The sequence below is a fragment of the Schistocerca serialis genome, chromosome 2 (assembly GCF_023864345.2).
Source record: "Schistocerca serialis cubense isolate TAMUIC-IGC-003099 chromosome 2, iqSchSeri2.2, whole genome shotgun sequence".
Taxonomy (NCBI): domain Eukaryota; kingdom Metazoa; phylum Arthropoda; class Insecta; order Orthoptera; family Acrididae; genus Schistocerca; species Schistocerca serialis.
Window position 1 is genome coordinate 920,276,469 of NC_064639.1, and position 18,841 is coordinate 920,295,309.

Genomic DNA, 18,841 nt, shown 5'->3' on the forward strand with positions numbered 1-18,841 from the left:
CAAAATACTTTTTTTTTACTTATCTTTATTTTTTTGTTGTTGGCTGCAGTATGTCTAGGGGTAGATTGTTGAGGATGAAATTTTTTAACTTTGTGAGTTCCAGATGACTAGATAAATATTAAGAATGCCTGTTGCATGATTTCTGATTGCACCTGTTTATTATTATTATCTTCTGCATTACACTGACTTTACAATCCCCACTTCCATAAAACCAACAACTACATTGTTATTGCCAAAATTAAAAACACGTCCGATTCCATCAGAGGTATGCCCACTACTACTCTTCATTCTGCAGTACTAACAATTTTCCAAAGAGTTTACAAATGAGTCCAGAAATAAATTTAACTATTATCATCAGACTCTGCAAATTAATAATAGGAATTTTAAGTATGCCAGATGTTTCATAATTTCAAATATTTCTAAAATTAGGGTTATTTTTAACTGTACAGACAGTTAGTACATATCAATTATAATAAATTAATTTATTTTTATACACTTTAGCCTGAAATACATTTGGGAGGACGACGGTTCAATCCTGTGTCCGGCCATCCTGATTTAGGTTTTCCGTGATTTCCCTAAATCGCTCCAGGCAAATGCCGGGATGGTTCCTTTGAAAGGGCACGGCTGAATTCCTTCCCCGTCCTTCCATAATCTGATGAGACCAATGACCTCGCTGTCTGGTCTCCTCCTCCAAACAACCCAACCCTGAAATACAATACATTATGTACAAAATCAAATGACATTCATTTAGTTAAACAGCTGAAATAATGCTCACCTATACAAGATTTGAAAATATTCCTGGTATCGACTATTTCTATATATTAAAAAAAGGTAATGTTATAGGAGGGTGCCCCATTATAATATCACCCTCACAAAATTTGGAAACTGTGTTTACAACATTTTGTGACAGACTACAAGGTTTTCCAAATGGTGTACAAAATGATGCCAAATGATAGAATACAGATGTATAGAAGCATCTGATATATAACATATCATGGAAAACATAAGAAAAATATCTACTATACAATTCATAATCTGTACATATATCAGGGTATGGTATTCAGATTTTCAGATCTGCGGAACATACTGTCACAAGACAATTGAAACAAGATCAAAACTACAACTTTGCAACACAAAACTATAGAAATAAATACAGGGACAATGTAAGTTACTAGAATTACAAATTATTACATCCATACATTCAAACCTTCAAAATCTGTAAAACAGAAGAGAAAAATTTCAGAGCTTAAGTATATGACGAGTGAGCCAACTCAAAAAGCTCACGACGGGTACAGATCAGAAGAATATACTCAATCATGAGTAGGAATATAGTACAAAATCAATCCGCCACACAAACCATAGTATTTAAGCATATGTTGAGTCATGAAAGAAGAAATATAAAATAATGGAAAAATATTAGGGCCTAAGTTTACAATGTGGGGATTGATCCATGTCGGGTACAAACCAGCAAAAACTGAATAAAGCTCATAATCATATCAATTAATTAATTCATATGCAATACTTGTAATAAGCATCCAGTCTCAATCAATCTAGATTTCACCCATTCTAGCAGAAAGAGCTGGAGTCTGTTGAGGAAATTAGGCAGTGCTACAGTACTTAAGAGGCTGTCACTTGGCACAAGTGCTTCCGAGATTTCAGTTGTCCTGAAACACACCTCCAAAATCCAACTAAAGGCATGTGAAAAGAAAGAGGTTTCCAGAAACCTGAACAATTTATTAGTCAATAATCCAACCAACATGGACATTGTGAAAGAAGTGGAGACAGAAGAGATTACCCAGTCTCTGAAGCTAATGAGGAAAGGAAAAGCAGCCAGACCTGATGAGATCCTACCAGAAATCTTGAAGGAACTTTGAACTCTAGGAAGAAGGTGGCTCGCCAAGCTCTGCAAGGAATATATCAGTACAGTTGCTCTCCCCAAGATCTGGAAGGAAGCAAAAGCCATTGCTGTGTTGAAACCCAGAAAGACTGGAGATAACCCAAAGAACTACAGACCAATATCCCTGCTATGTACCTCCTATAATTTATTCGAGAGAATATTACTGACTAGATTAACTCCGTACATTGACGCCAACCTTCCAACATATCAAGCCGGTTTTCGAGCAAGCAGAAATTGCTGCGATCAAGTGCTGTCCCTCACAACTTACATAGAGAAAGGCTTCCAAAACAAGATGAGAACTGGATTTGTTCTCATAGATCTTACATCAGCTTACGAAACAGTGTGGATCGAAGGGCTATTGTTCAAGCTAACTTGAATCATAAAATGCAAACAGACCTACACACAACTGAAGAACATGTTAACAGGCAGGAAAATCAAAGTCTCACTTCATGGTATGAACAGCAAGAGCATGGTTCTGAATAATGGTCTGCTGCAGAGCTCGGCACTAGCACCCGTTCTCTTCAACCTGTATATAGCTAAGATGCCAGATAACACATCAAGTAAATTTGCACATGCTGACAACCTGGCCATCGCGTATCAAAGTAAAAATTTCAACAATCTTGATGAAACAGTGAATGCAGACCTGGATGTCCTGAACACATATTACTCCAAGTGGCACCTACACCCAAACCCTAACAAAACAACCAGCACAATAATGCACCTTAACAACAGAGAAGCACATTGAAAATTACAGCTTTCTATGAATGGACAGCAGATCAGACACAAGAATAAGACTAAATACTTGGGTGTGAAACTAGATCGCTCTCTAACATACAACACACACATACAAGACACAAAACAGAAACTAAAATCCCGCAATGCTATCCTTTCGAAACTGGTTGGAACAGCATGGAGATGTTGGGCAAGCACTTTGAGGACATAAGCACTAGCTCTTGTCTACAGCATAGCTGAATACTGCTCACCAGTCTAGATGAGAAGTGCACACGTGTCTAACTAAAGTGGATGTTCAGCTGAGAGAGACAACATGAATAATTTCGGGAATATTCAGGGCCACCCCCCTTGCCTGGCTCCCTGTCCTAGCCAACACAGAACCTCCTGAAATCAGGCAATCACAGTTAGCCCTAGGAACATACCAAAAAATCGTAGGCAACCCGAACCTCTCCATCTACAAAGATGTAACAGCTATAAACAGGCTTAAATCAAGAACAGCTTTCTGGAAAATCAGCAAAGAGCTTCGAGCCTTCAACTCGGAAACAACATGGAAGGAACTATGGGCTGCAAGTGCACACAAGAACTGCAATTTGGTGGATGACTCCAACAAGAAGATTAAAGGACTCAACCTCCCAAGGAAACTGTGGACAACTTTGAACCGCCTAAGAACAGGTGTCGGCAGATGTAAGCAACTAATGAAGAAATGGGACCTGTCAGACAGTTCCGAATGTGAGTGTCATGAAATCCAAACAATGGACCATTTACTCATGTGTGAAGTGTACAGATATGATGGTGATTTGAAAGACGTACACAGACTCAGTGACTCAGCCTTAAAGTGGCTTGAGAGTATTTGTAATGTTGTATAGTATTATTGCCATAGTTGTATAAGTTTATGTTAATTAATGTAAGAATGATTGCCTTTGTATATGCCAAACAAGTAAATAAATAAATAAATTGTGTTACTCATGATAAATACAGGTAAACAGATTAATAATTAGCTATGATGGTGGCACAATCCAGTAGCTTGTATGAAAGCAGACATGTATACATCTTGTTATATTGTCTACACTAGTAAATGTCTTCCACACCATTTGCTAACTGTCCATACAAACTAACCTACATACATAGATACCTAGACGATTCATTCACAATTGATAAAAAAATAAAATACCTACTGATTTAAAGTTGCATAATGTACTAGAAAGTCAATCCCCCTACTTGAAAAAACATACATTTATGTGAAATAACACTGTCTTTAGTAGTCTTGGATAAAAATTCACATATATCAGTCACAATACTGTTGCAATTGACAGATGCTTGAGTATATTACCCAGCACCTATGATCTCTTGTAAGTTGACTGGTCCAGTAGGGTACAGCCATTCAGCAGTGTGGGGAGTGGATCCCCCAAATCTTTCAGTTTTCTCCCTAAAGTTCTCATCACACACTTCAACAGACAGGTAACTTCCTGCCTAGCATTCACATCAAATCCTGAAACATTGTTGTGTGTTCTAAAAATGCTGTTCAATGCCTTCTTCACATCACACAAGATATGCTCTCCCTATTCATTTTTCAAAATCAGTTGTATGGGATTTATGGCCGGTGAAATTAAAAAGTGTTCACATATGAAACATTAATGCAATAAAAAAATGAACTAACAAGGTGATACACACAGATATACTAAGATACTATTCCTAATTTTTACAGCATAAATTATGAACATTGTCCCATTTCAAAATTGCAAAGGGATCTACTCATTTAGTCTCATGGCATATATGTATCATTCTAAAGAACAAATCTATTACAAAACGTAATTATACAGGGTGTTACAAAAAGGTATGGCCAAACTTTCAGGAAAGATTCCTCACACATAAATAAAGAAAAGATGTTATGTGGACATGTGTCCAGAAATGCTTAATTTCCATGTTAGAGCTCATTTTAGTTTCGTGAGTATGTACTGTACTTGCTTGATTCACCGCCATGATTTCATACGGGATGCTCTACCTGTGCTGCTAGAACATGTGCCTTTACAAGTACGACACAACATGTGGTTTATGCACGATGGAGCTCCTGCACATTTCAGTCGAAGTGTTCGTACGCTTCTCAACAACAGATTCGGTGACCGATGGATTGGTAGAGGCGGACCAATTCCATGGCCTCCACGCTCTCCTGACCTCAACTTTCATTTATGGGGGCATTTGAAAGCTCTTGTCTCTGCAACACCTGTACCAAATGTAGAGACTCTTTGTGCTCATATTGTGGACGGCTGTGATACAATACATTCCATGCGACAGAGGGTGGATGCATGTATCCTCGCTACATTTTGAACATTTCCTGTAACAAAGTGTTTGAAGTCACGCTGGTACATTCCGTTGCTGTGTGTTTACATTCCATGATTAATGTGATTTGAAGAGAAGTAATAAAATGAGCTGTAACATGGAAAGTAAGCGTTTCCGGACACATGTCCACATAACATATTTTCTTTCTTTGTGTGTGAGGAATGTTTCCTGAAAGTTTAGCCGTACCTTTTTGTAACATCCTGTATAATGTAGCATAGATTTTAACTCAGTCAGTAGATAAGACAAACCTTTAGAAATCACATCATCTTACATTCTAAATTCCAGACAAACAAAACACAATTATATAGTTTTGTGAATCTGCAAATAGATTTAAACTCAGTCAATGGATAAGATAGAATTTTAAAATTACGTGATCTTACATATTAAACTGATGACAAACAAAACACAATTACATAGTCTTATAAATCTACAGACATACTATGTATTTTCTTCTAGACTAAGGATCATTATGCATCCATGTTCAAAGGTTTTGTCCTCTGTACTAAAAGTTAACAGTACTTGACATTTTACATATTTGCTTTGCTTACCAGTAGCTCCACTTATGTTTACACATTTCTGCAAAATTCTTACTGTACTGGATTATGTCTCCAAATTGTTCAGATATGCCCCAAATTGGGCTATCTGTATCAATCAAACAGTTCCCTTCTCACTGATCAATCTTAATCTTAATGTACGGACATTGAAAATCTGAATTATCATCTCTGTTATTAGACACTTCATGTAAAAGATCACTTTTAGTTTCATCAAATGCTCATCCACACTGTTGCAGGTTTTTCTAAACTTTACCAGTATCATAGCACTACTTTGGTTTCTCATGGTGTCAGGTAAAGATTGAACACAATGAATGGATTCCATAGCACAACTAACCTCACTTATTACAGAAGGAACACAAAATATATTACTGTCAAAATTACACTTCCTGCTTAGACCTTCTTTCATTTCATTCCACCAATTTGGACTAACCACAGCTAACTTATTCCAGAATGCACATTTATCTACATTATCGTCAATCTGGTCCCAAACAAACTTCAAAAAATTTTCACCTTTATTCTCTACACTTACAGATAACTCACCTTTACTGTTTGGATCATTACTCTGCATGACATTAATGAAAAACTGTGTTCACTGGACTGAATTCCATGGCTCTCACTTACATCATCACACACATCATTTAACTTATCTGTATTTGCAAATAACTCTGAAACTTCATTATTCTTAAACTCCACAAATACCTGATACTCAACATCATTATCATCATCATCAAATTCTTCCAAAATTACTTCATCAACAGCATCATTAACAACACAAGTCTCATCTCCATCAAAGTCACACACCTCACCTACATTCATATGTGTTAAGCTACCAGTCTCAGATTAACTAACCTCAGTCATTTCACAGGTCTCATTCTCATCTACATCAAAAATACCACCTAATTCAGATCCAATACAGTCATCACCTATTTTACATACATCAATAACATTTGAGGGAATTTGGTATAGTTGTAGGTAAACAACTAGAATTCTCTCATATACAGATTTATTCACACTTAGCGTCTACACAGACACAGGTCCGGAGGCTAACTGCCGTTAGCATCCAACATGCTCTCCCAAAGCCCTCTCCTCAAAGATAGCACACTTACGCACAGAAAAAATATCGATTTTTATGGCGCTCTACGCCACATAGCCCCGCCCCCCCCCCCCCCCCCCCCCGCCCCCGCGCAGTATGGAGTACGTCCCTGTGAATGGGGGGGGGGGGGTGAGAAGTTAGGAAGGTAACGCACAGTTCTTATGCGTCAGGCGGAAGCGGTCGACTGGTAGGAGATCGAGGGGTGAAGCCCGGTACGTCGACGGTGAAGTCAGCAAGCGACGCTGGTGGCTGAAGATGACGTCCCGTCCTGGAGTGAAGGTGTAGCACTTCGTCAGCCGGCAGGTGAAGAATCACCTTGCCAGAAGGCCTAACAAAGGCACGCAAATTGCCACACGCAGCACTTCTGCTCAATTTAAAGTGGCGCACCACACGAGATTCTGCACTTCCTCCCTCAATATTGTCACATGCGAGTACCACATACACTGTATTGCCATCTACGACCACAGATAATTTATATATGTCATCAGGGTGCACATGTGTTGTGAATTCTTGGATGGCACCTGTACGAGCAATGGTAGGGAGGCAGGGAGGTGTGGGAAAGCCATGGCAGGGGGAAGCATCTGTTAAGAGGGGGGTGGCAGGTGCACTAGACTGTGCAGGAGACAACCTTGGGTGATCAGCTGGCAGACGAGGGAGCGTGACCGAAGGCAACGAGGAGCCAGCGTGGGTTGAACGGCATGACAAAGAGCTGTCACACGAAGATGGTAACACAATGGTAGAATCCGAGTGGTTGGCAGTTCGACTGCGAGGGCTGTGAGGAGTGAAGCCCCAAAAAGATTGGCCACTCGAATTAGATGAACGCGGAGAAGGAGCAGTGCTCGGCAGAGAAACACGCTGTGGAAAATCAATACCCAAATGCATGGTGTGGGAAGATGGATGGCCGCTCGAAGCAGGAGTGGGAGAAATAGGGGCAGAATCAGGGAGGTTCACCTGAGGCTCAATGAAAGCTGGTTTCACTCGGTTGAGTAAGACCATGGTTACAGAGTCTTTTATGAGGAGATCCATGTTATTCTCAGAGCGTTTGATGACCTTGTAAGGACCTGTGTAGGACGACTGAAGCGGGGCTTTGACTGAGTCATCTCTGAGAAACACGTACTCACAAGAGTCTAGCGTGCATGGTACGTACACGCGCGGAGGTGTATGAGCAGCCGGAGGTGGCAGCTGAATTTTGCTGCAGTGCAAGTGCACCCGCTCGAGAAGTGAAGGGAGTTCAGAGGGCCGTGGAAGTGGGGTCAGAGTGACTAATTCTCCAGGCAAAACCAGAGGTCGGCCATATACAGACTCGGCTACGGACACCTTGAGGTCTTTCTTGAAAGTCGCACGAAGGCCAAGAAGCACGAAGGGCAGTGCCTCTGTCCATAGTGAGTCATGGCAACGCAGGGCAGACTTCAGGGTGCGATGCCATCGCTCGACAAGCCCATTGCTTTGGGGGTGGTATGCAGAAGTATGAATTTTGACAATACCACACATTTTACATAAACTGAAGACTCGAATTGTCACCCCTGGTCAGTGGTGAGGTAAACAGGTGAGCCAAATCTAGAGATCCATGAATCTAAGAATGCTCGACTTACTGTCTCAGAGGTAATGTTCGGAATAGGCATAGCCTCAGCCCACCAAGTCAGCCTGTCAATAGCTGTAAACAAGTAACAGAAACCCTCGGAGGGGGGCAAAGGGCCTACGAGGTCGACATGAACATGGTGAAACCGGCCTGGAGGTTGGGCAAAACAGCCAAGGGGTGGAGAAGTGTGCCTGGAAACTTTGTTCTGTTGACACACCATGCATGCCCTTGCCCAAGACTGACAGTCACGGCGCATGTTTCTCCAGACAAACCGTTTAGCTACCAGACGGGTGGAGGCTTTAACTCCGGGGTTTGCTAATGTGTGTAGTTTGTCAAAGACCTGGCATTGAAGGGGCTTAGGAATGAATGGCCACAATGGACCAGTCGATTCATCACACCACACTAATTCAGATATGCCAGGGAAAGTAGAGCGTACCGGTTGGAGAGAGGAGCTGTAGTCTGAAATTAACTGCATGGTATCGGGGTCTGCCGATTGCAACCAAGGTAGGTCCGTTAAGTCAATTAAGGTTGTGACAGCACCAACACGCGAGAGAAAATCAGCGACCACATTGTCCGCTCCTTGGATGTAGCGAATGTCATTTGTAAATTGCAAGATGTAATCGATGTGACGAAAGCATCGTGGGGGCGGATCAGCCGCAGGATTTTTTATGGCAGGAACCAATGGCTTGTGATCAGTGAGCACATAGAAATCTCGTCCCTCAACATCAGTTCTGAAGTGTCTTATGGCCTCGTAAACTGCAAGTAGTTCTCTGTCGAATGCTGAGCATTTCTTCTGCGCGTTGTTTAGCTTTTTTGAGAAAAACTGCAGGGGGGTCGTAACATCGTTGTATGTCTGACTCAGTACTGCGCCGATAGCATTGTCACTAGCGTCAGTAGTGATAAACATTGTGGCGTCCGCCCGTGGGTGAGCAATAGTGACAGCGGAGGCCAACAGCTGTTTGAGTTCATTAAATGCCTTGTCCATGTCTGGTGTCCATGGTACCTGGTGAGTGCCAGAAGTTTGTGGGCCAGCGAGAGCATCTGTGAGAGGAGCCTGCACCACAGAAGCGGCTGGCAAATGTTTCCGGTAATAATGAACTGTTCCGATGAATCTGCATAATTCCCTGTAGGTCAGAGGGCGTTGCATCTCGAGAACAGGCTTGATCTTGTCCTGTGGTGGTGTCAGACCGTCCGATGACACAACATAACTTAGGAATGTGACGGATGACTGGTGCAATTGAGTCTTTTTACTGTTCAGTTCAATACCAGCAGCTGCTAAAATATCTGTCACGACTTGAACACGCTCCTCACTCTGTTCTAAAGTAGAAGCAAAAACCAATATGTCGTCCATATATACGAAACAAAAGTCTAGATGGGATAAAGTTTGATTGATGAAACGCTGCCACATTTGGGGTGCATTTTTCAACCCAAACAGCATAAATTTGTATTGGAACAGCCCAAAGGGAGTGGTTATGGCAGTCTTTTCAATGTCCTCCGGAGCCATAGGAATCTGATGAAATGCGTGCTTACAGTCCAAAACAGAGAAGTACTTTGCACTTGCGAGCGCATGATTGAAGTCTGCGATGTGTGGGACCGGATATTTATCAATGATGGTGTGGGCATTTAAACGCCTATACTCTCCAACCATACGCCAAGTACTGTCTTTCTTTGGTGAAACAGGATAGGACTAGCCCAGCAACCGGAAGAAGGTTCAATTATTCCCTTTTGTAACAGATCATCCAATTGTTCTTTTGCAATTTTCATAAATTCTGGCTTGAGGCAGCGTGGACGTTGCGATATGGGCAGCCCATCGGTTAGACGTAACCGATGAACTGTGCCGTTAGTGACTACTGCAATATGTGGTGCGGCACGATAGTCAGATGTCCGTGAAAGGGAGCAGGCAGTGGCGGACAGGCCAAGCTGTGGCGCTGAGGGCACAGAAGTACAGGTGTGCCCCCCGCTCGTAGGCTGCGTAAAGGCCGCACACGTGTTAACATGGGCGAGGTTGGTACACTGGTTCTTGGTAGCAGGCCGTGCCACTACGAGCGCTGTAGGCACGAGTGGGCGTGGCCAGACAGCAGATGGCCGTAGTTCATTGCCACAAGCTTGGCAAGTTAATTTTCCATTCGGAACGCAAGGAGCATGAGCACTCGGGCATACCTTATCATTACAAAAGGGGGTGCTGACACAGTTTACAGAGTTCACAACATTGTCATTAACATGCGCGGGCATGGGAACACCAGATTGGCATGGACTGACCTTGTCTGTAGCCGACGAGTTGTCTGCTTGTAGTGCCGCGAGGCGTTGTTGTGTGGAGGCCAACTCGTGGTGTATGTCGCGGAGATGCAGCAGCATTTCCATACGTTCCATCCGCAACTTAGAAGACTTGGCGCACTCCACTAGCCACTTGTTTGTCCAAGATTGCAGCTGCAAGGATAGGTTTACACACTTCTTAGCACAGCACACATGTTTGGTGTTAGCCGAACTGTCACTCGGTGAAGCGAAAGGAATATGTTTGTTAAGGGAGGGGTAAAACACAGTATTTTGCACAAAATCTAGTGACAACTGATAGTGCTTGAGGAAATCAATTCCGAGAATAGGTTCTTCAATTGTTGACATTAGAAACGTCCACTCCAGCTTGCACTCGGGCGAAAGTTTCACTGTATACAAAGTGGAACCCGAGCACTGTAGGGTAGACAAGTTCACTGCACGAAGTACTGTTTTGTGTGGTTGCACTTTATTGGTTGCTAGGCGAACCGGCAGCAAAGAGACGTCTGCGCCAGTGTCTACCAGAAAACATACACCTGATCGTAAATCGCGAACATAGACTCGACCACACTTACTGTTATTGTCCAAAACAGAGTGCAACGTGGGATGGTGCCCGTTGTTTACATCGCAGGAGGTGGCACCGTAGCCTACCTGTGGTTGGAGTTTGGTTGGAGAACACGGTGACTGGCATTTGCAAGCTTGCTCCCCGAATCTCGCGTGGAAGAAACAGTAAGGTTGGGCGGGCCTGTGCTCCTGTGGGTAGTTGCTAGGTGACGGAGTATGTGCCTCAGAGTCTTCCACAGAGGCCGATGCACTGTCGTTGCGAGGAGTTGAAGGTGCAGGCAGGGCGGCTAGTTTAAAAAACTTGTTATCAGCAGCACCAGACAAGGGCGTGGCGTCAGAAAGTGTCTTAGTGCGGTCACGTCCAGAATGCAGTGCACGGAACTCACGTTGCCTGGCGGAGTATGCTCTGTCAGCGGCGCGTAAACGTTCATTTACTGGCCTATCTTCATAAGCAGAGATTGCAGTCTGGACAGGCAAAGGCAGCTTTTCAGTCCAGATTTCTGCGAGCGTGTCATCAGGCATAACTTGCTCATCGACGAGAAGATGGATGCACCGCCACAGCTGGGGCGGAGACCTGTCGCCGAGACGCTCTTCGTAGATGAGCTGTCGCACATTTTCTCTCCTGGTTTTAGAGACACGCTCCAGTATCGTTTGTTTCGCCACAGCATACTTCTCTGCTAGGGGGGGGTGCTTTGACCAGATCATAAATTAAATCGACGCGGTTGTGAAGATGGTTCATGAGGCAGGCGAAGCGTGCATCGTCATCCAAAGCACAGACATTGAATGTTTGCTCAACCAGATTAAACCAGAACTCCAGGTGAGCGGGTTTGAAGTCTGGTAATTTCGGCAGATTCGGCACTGCAGTCACTGCAGAGGTGCGCCTATTACTTCGGACGGAAGTAGAGCATGCAGAAGATTGCGAGTCCAAACTATTGGCGTCCCGTAATGCGGGAATCGCGAAATTGACTTGACGCCGGGGGGGCGGCTGAGAAGCAGCGGACGCTCGAACGGTGTGAGGATCGTAGTCGAAATGTGCATTCTCATTGACGTGGTAGCTCGGAGAGAAGCCACAAATGCTTAAGTACGCCGGTGAATGTCCGTTATGCACACAGTATTCACTCGACCGTGGGTGGTGGGGTTGGTTGTAGATGTCGGAGTAATTACTGTTCAGCACAGAATTGTTGACTTGATTAGAAGCAACACAAGGATCCCACACACGTCCACTAGGATGCACACTCGGTTTGGCGAGCATTGAACACCTGTTGACTAGCCGGCGCGGAAGGATACACACGTGGCGGGAAGTGATTCGAGTTTGAATTTACTACTGGATTTTCCAAAGTAGCAAAACCTCGCTTGACCCCACGAACTGTATTGAATTGTGTGTTCGACACAGCAGTAGAAATGTTCCGACCACACTCTGTGGAGAACATGTGGGAAGGTCCAGGCTAACAAAGCCAGAGTCCACGACCGTTGGCGGTTGGAAGAAACTGGCGGCACTCGATGAATTCCACTGCATGTTCTGGCTGAAGGATTCCGAAGATTCTTGCGGCATGTCCACTACGACGGCAGGAGTGCTGGAGAGATGTTGCTGGAATCCGGGTGGTGGTGAATGCTGAAAGGCCATTGTCTGGAGCTGAACAAAGGCCCTCGCGATCGCGGAGAAACCCGACGCGGTAGGCGCGTAAATAAATTACATCTTTTGCCGTCTCTCATTAGTTTCCATGGGGTTCATATCGGGACTATTACCTGGCCAGTCTAACATAGGGATATTTTGTTCCTTCAGAAAGGATTTAACTGACCTGGCTGTGCAACAGGGAGTTCTGCCCTGCATAAAAATAAATGGTTCCCCATTCAGGAACCATTCTCTGAGCTGTGGTATTAACCATTTTTGCAGGATTTCCTTGTACTAGTCTTGCCTCATTATGCCTTTAACCACATAAAGATGTAATGTACCCTTGGCACAGATGTCAGACCAAATCATCACCTTAGTTGCATGTTTTACGGTCTGAATAATGCAGTTGGGATGACATTTTTCTCCTGTTCGACGGCGCACATACTGAGATTTGTTAGTTAAAATTTCAAACGTGCTTTCATCGCTGAAGCATACCTGTAAAAATCAAGAAACATAATTAATATACTCTGAATAAATGTACATAGGTTATATCATATTGTAAGTAATAATTTTAAAGTTAAATTACTGATCTCCAGGAGTCCACATCCTTATCACACCACTGTTTAGTCCACTTCAGACGCTTTGCTTTCTTTGTGGCTGTTAACTTTGGTTTTTTAGGGAGTCAACAGGCCTTGAAATCAATATCTTTCAACTTTCTGTGAAAGTTGAATTCACATTAGCCTTCTCCAGTTGAGATTTTATCTGTTTCATTGTTGTGACTCTGCTTTCTGAGCAAATTCTTTTGAGAGATCTTTCTGATCTTGGGGTGAAAATTGGTCTTCTTCCACATTTATTCTTCCTTCTTGGTCTCAGTTCTTCACCTTAATCAATTTTCTTCTTTATGTGCCTCACGCTAGCTTCTGACATTTCCATCCTTCGTGAAATTTCCCAATTGGAATACATTTTCATATTAACGAGGGCTTTGACTTAAGCTTTTTTACATGGTCAAACCCATTTTTAAAGGTCACATTAGTAATATCTGACTGTTAAATAATCAATTGTGATGTCAGTATTATGAAATTGATAATCAAAGTGAATAAAGTATTACACCAGTTACACGTGAGAGCGCCACTGAACAGGTCCTTTCCTGTACGCTGTACTCTGCACATTGATATCTACAATAAGTCAAAAATCCAATGTCACATAGCAGCAATATATACTAAATTCAACAATGTAGTAAGTGCCCTGAAAAACTGTCATAAATTTTCTGATTAATCACGTTAAATATAGTACTCAACACATAATTATTACAAGTAACATTGAAAATGTGCAGTGTGTCTAATAATTTGGCCATTGACTGGTCATCACTCTAATTAAACATAGTATCTCAAAATTTTTGATCAAAACATAAATGAGAAAAATGATGTTCCTTCTGTTCAACTTCAGATACCTATGCCACATTATTAACACTGTTACATTATTAACACTGTTATTATTGTCTAATTGCAAGTGTAAATTAGGGGTGCCGTGCTTGTTGTGTTTCCTTGCCCCAAAACTGTGGACCTGCTGTTTCCTGAATCTGTGATCTTTCTCCTATTAAATTGCCCATGGCTATCCCCATTATTCCTATTCTGCTGGTGTTCAAAATTTTGGTCTCTATTACCATTTTGACCCTGATAGAAGTTACCACTATCTCTGTTTCTGTAGTTATTACCTCTGTGATCTCTATCATTTCAATTGATATGGTACATACTTCTTTCTACTGGTCTATCCAGCCTGTCAACATATTGTAAAAATTGTCCAAGACAGTCATCAGGACCGTGTACTAAATCCCACTGCAATCTTTCTGGTAAGCTCCTTTTTTACTGCATCAATCAATGTCATTTCATCAAATATTTTGTCATGCAAAATCAGTATTATGGAAGGTGAATGGAAGAAATGGGTTTGTTGGATGGTTTCTGGCAAAATACAATTCATTGGTAAAGAAAATCATGTGCAAACCATCATTGTGACCATTTTTAGACTACAGTTCTAGTGTTTGAGTTGTTATCAAGTAGATATGACAACAATTGGGGAACAAATTCAGATATGTGCTTCTAATATTGTAGCAAGTCAATATAGCCCATACAAAAATGTGATAAAAATTTTTGGAGAACTTAAATGGGTATCCTTAGAATACATACTTCTTGCAACATCCCTTGTGTAAATTTAGAGAAACTGTACTCAAGTAACACTGTGGGACCACTACATTGCTGACACCATCGTATACCTCATATAGGGGGTCAAGAGAATAAGGTAAGAGAGATTAGAGTGCACACCGAGGCATATACACAGTCATTTGGCAGCTTGTTCTTAAAGTAGAAAAATGTAAGTTACCACACATAGTAGGAAAAACAGTCTTGTAATGTTCGAATACGGTATTAGTTGGGTGCAGCTTGACACAGTCACTTTGATTTAATATCAAGGTGTAATGATGCAAAGTGGTATGAAATGGAATGAGCATGTCAGGTTGGTAGTAGGGAAGGCAAATGCACAACTTTGAATCATTGGGAGAATTTTGAGGAAGCGTAGCTCATCCATAAAGGAGATGGCATATAGAATGCAAGTGGAACACATTCTTGAGTTCTGTTTGAGAGTTTGGGATCCCCACCAGGTCAGATTAAAGAAAGACATCGAAGCAATTCAGAGGCTGGCTGCTAGATTTGTTACCAGTAGGTTCAACCAGCATGCAATTATTACAGAGATGCTTTGTGAACTCAAATGGGAATCCCTTGAGGGAGTGTAGTGTGATGTTCTTTTTGAGGAACACTACTGCACAAATTAAAGCACTGGCATTTGAGGATGACTGCAGAATGATTCTACTGCCACCAATGTACATTTTGTATAAGGATCATGAAGATAAGATGCCAGAAAATAGGGCTTGTGTTCAGGCTTTAGACAGTTGTTTTATCCTCATTCTATTTGCAAGTAGGACGGGAGAGGAAATGACTGGTAGTGGTACATGATATCATCCATCACACACTATACAGTGGTTTGTGGAGTATGCATGTAGATGTAGATTTTGCCTTCACTTAATACGGGAAGAGCAAGGATAGTTATAATGCTGGTAAGCTGTACCCTACGCCATCATCTACACAGTGACATTGTCAATAGAAAAACTTCAGATTTCTGAGAAAAGGAGTAATTGAAGTAGTCCACTAGCATGGGGAGCAAAAGTTGTCCACTGTTCTGGTACACTGTCATTGGATCTATCCTAGCATTCTGTAGCAATGATCCAAATGTAATGGAACTTGCCGGTAATGACAATCACTTATTACAAACAGAACTGAGAAATTTGGTAGCCAGTGTGAGACAAATGATGTGGTGTTCAAAAGACAAACACTTTTTAGAGATGAATTCTAAATAGCTGTCAATAAGATGGCATACATGACGCAAAGGGAGAGTATTTCACTGGACAGGATACACCCGAGGCTCAAACTTACCAAGTGAGACATCAGTAAAGTAGAAGGAAATGTCTGGTGTATTTCATCACTTGAGGCACTATCTGCACAATTCTAATATTTATGCAATTCTTAGTTACATACTAATTGTTGTGAGGTACAAAGAATTTTTACCATAAATTAATGAGCTGTAAAATGACACAATTGTATCCTTCCACATTCTAAATCAAACAACAGCAGTCGCAAAAGGAAATTTTGTTTTAAATTTAAGGAAGCGAACTCTTTGTATTCCAGCTTCCAAGTCAACTTTTTACATACAACAAGAGTGTAGAAATGAAATCATGTAATTCTTTTAAGCTGCTGTTCAGTTTTTTTTTATTGTGCAAACAGTTTTGGTCTACTCACCATATAACGAAGATGCTGTATCATGATAGGAACAACAAAAAGATTCACACAATTATAGCTTTTGGCCATTAAGGCTATAGACACACATTCAGACAGGCATACACACACACTCATGGAAACACAACTTGCACACACGTCTGTAATCTCAGACAACTGAAACCACACTACGAGCAGCAGCACCAGTGCATGATGGGAGTGGCAAATGGGTGGGGGTAAGGAGGAGGCTGGAGTGGGGAGGAGCAGGGATAGTATGATAGGATGGTAGGGGTGACAGACAGTGAAGTGCTGCAGTTTAGATGAAGGGCAGGAGAGAAGGTGGAAAGGGGAGGGGGGGGGGGCTAAGTAGCAGAAAGGAGAGAAATTAAAAGACTGGGTGTTGCAGTGAAATGACGTCTGTGCAGTGCTGGAATGGGAACAGGGAGGGGGCTGGATGGGTGAGGACAGTGACTAATGAAGGTTGAGGCCAGGAGGGTTACAGGAACGTAGGATGTATTGCAGGGAAAGTTCTCACCTGCACAATTCAGAAAAGCTGGTGTTAGCGGGAAGGATTCATATGGCACAGGCTGTGAAGCAGTCATTCAGTTGAGGGCTATCATGTTTGGCAGCATGTTCAGTAACAGCATGGTCCACTTGTTTTTTGGCCACAGTTTGTCAGTGGCCATTCATGTGGACAGACAGCTTGTTGGTTGTCATGCCTACATAGAATGCAGCACAGTGGTTGCAGCTTAGCTTGTAAATCACATGACTGGTTTCACAGGTAGCCTTGTCTTTGATGGGATAGGTGATGTTAGTGACCGGACTGGAGTAGGTGGTGGTGGTAGGAGGATGTATGGGACAGGTCTTGCATCTAGGTCTATTACAGGGGTATGAGCCATGAGGTAAGGGATTGGGAGCAGGGGTTGTGTAAGGATGGACGAGTATATTGTGTAGGTTCGGTGGACGGCAGAATACCATGGTAGGAGGGGTGGAAGGATAGTGGGCAGGACATTTCTCATTTCAGGGCATAACGAGAGGTAATCGAAACCCTGGTGGAGAATGTAATTCAGTTGCTCCAGTCCTGGATGGTACTGAGTTATGAGGGGAATGCTCCTCTGTGGCTGGACTGTGGGACTTAGGGAGGTGGTGGGAGACTGGAAAGATAAGGCACGGGAGATTTATTTTTGTACAAGGTTGGGAGGATAATTACAGTCAGTGAAGGCTTCAGTGACACCCTCGGTATATTTTGAGAGGAACTGCTCATCACTGCAGATGCGACGACCATGGGTGGCTAGGCTGTACAGAAGGGACTTCTTTGTATGCAGTGGGTGGCAGCTGTCGAAGTAAGGTATTGCTGGTGGTTAGTAGGTTTGATATGGACGGAGTTACTGATGTATCCATCTCTGAGGTGGAGGTCAACATCTAGGAAGGTTGCTTGTTGGGTTGAGTAGGACCAGGTGAAGCAAATGGGGGAGAAGTTGTTGAGGTTCTGGAGGAATGCGAATAGGGTGTCCTCACCTTCAGTCCAGACAGCAAAGATGTCATCAATGAATCTGAACCAGGTGAGGGGTTTAGGATTCTGGGTTTTTGGAAGGATTCCCCTAGATGGCCCATGAATAGGTTGGCATATGATGGTGCCATACGGGTGCCCATCACTGTACCCCGGATTTGTTTGTAGGTAATGCCTTCAAAGGAGAAGAAATTGTGGGTGAGGATATAGTTGGTCATGGAGACTAGGAAGGAGGTTGTTGGTTTGGAATCCATAGGGCATCTGGAAAGGTAGTGTAGTGTTCAATAACAGTAAGGCCACGGGCATTAGGAATGTTAGTGTTCAGGGTGATGGCATCAATAGTGACAAGCAGGGCACTGTGTGGTAAAGGGACAGGAACTGTGGAGAGTCGGTGGAGGAAATGGTAGGTATCTTTTATATAGGAGGATAGGTTCTGGGTAATAGGTTGAAGGTGTTGGTCCACAAGAGCAGAGATTCTCTCAGTCGGGGCACAGTAACTGGCCACAATGGGGCATCCTGGGTGGTTGGGTTTGTGGACTTTAGGAAGCATGTAGAAGGTGGGAATGCAGGGAGTGGTAGGGGTAAGTAGAAAGATGGACTCTGGGCAGAGGTTCTGGGATGGGCCTAAGGATTTGAGTAGTGACTGGAGATCCTGCTGGATTACTGGAATGGGATCACTGTGGCAAATTTTGTAGGTGGAAGTATCTGATAGCTGACACAGTCCTTCCGCCACGTAATCCTTGCAGTTCAAAACAACAATGGTGGAGCCTTTGTCTGCCGGTAGGATTCAATATTGTTACGTTCCATCCTGGATTTTCCATTGTTTGATTTTTGACTGACAGCTAATAACTATTTCACATTCTTTGACTCACCT

General features: G+C 42.8%; 1 protein-coding gene across 1 annotated transcript in view; it reads right to left on the bottom strand.

The window, feature by feature from the left end:
- Positions 1 to 637: 637 nt before the first annotated feature.
- LOC126456371 (uncharacterized) overlaps positions 638 to 18,841 on the bottom strand; it is a 69,064-nt gene continuing 50,860 nt past the window's right edge. Inside the window, exon 2 of the transcript XR_007585368.1 lies at positions 638 to 705. The gene's annotated coding sequence lies outside the window, so the exon portion shown is untranslated. The remainder of the gene's footprint in view (positions 706 to 18,841) is intronic.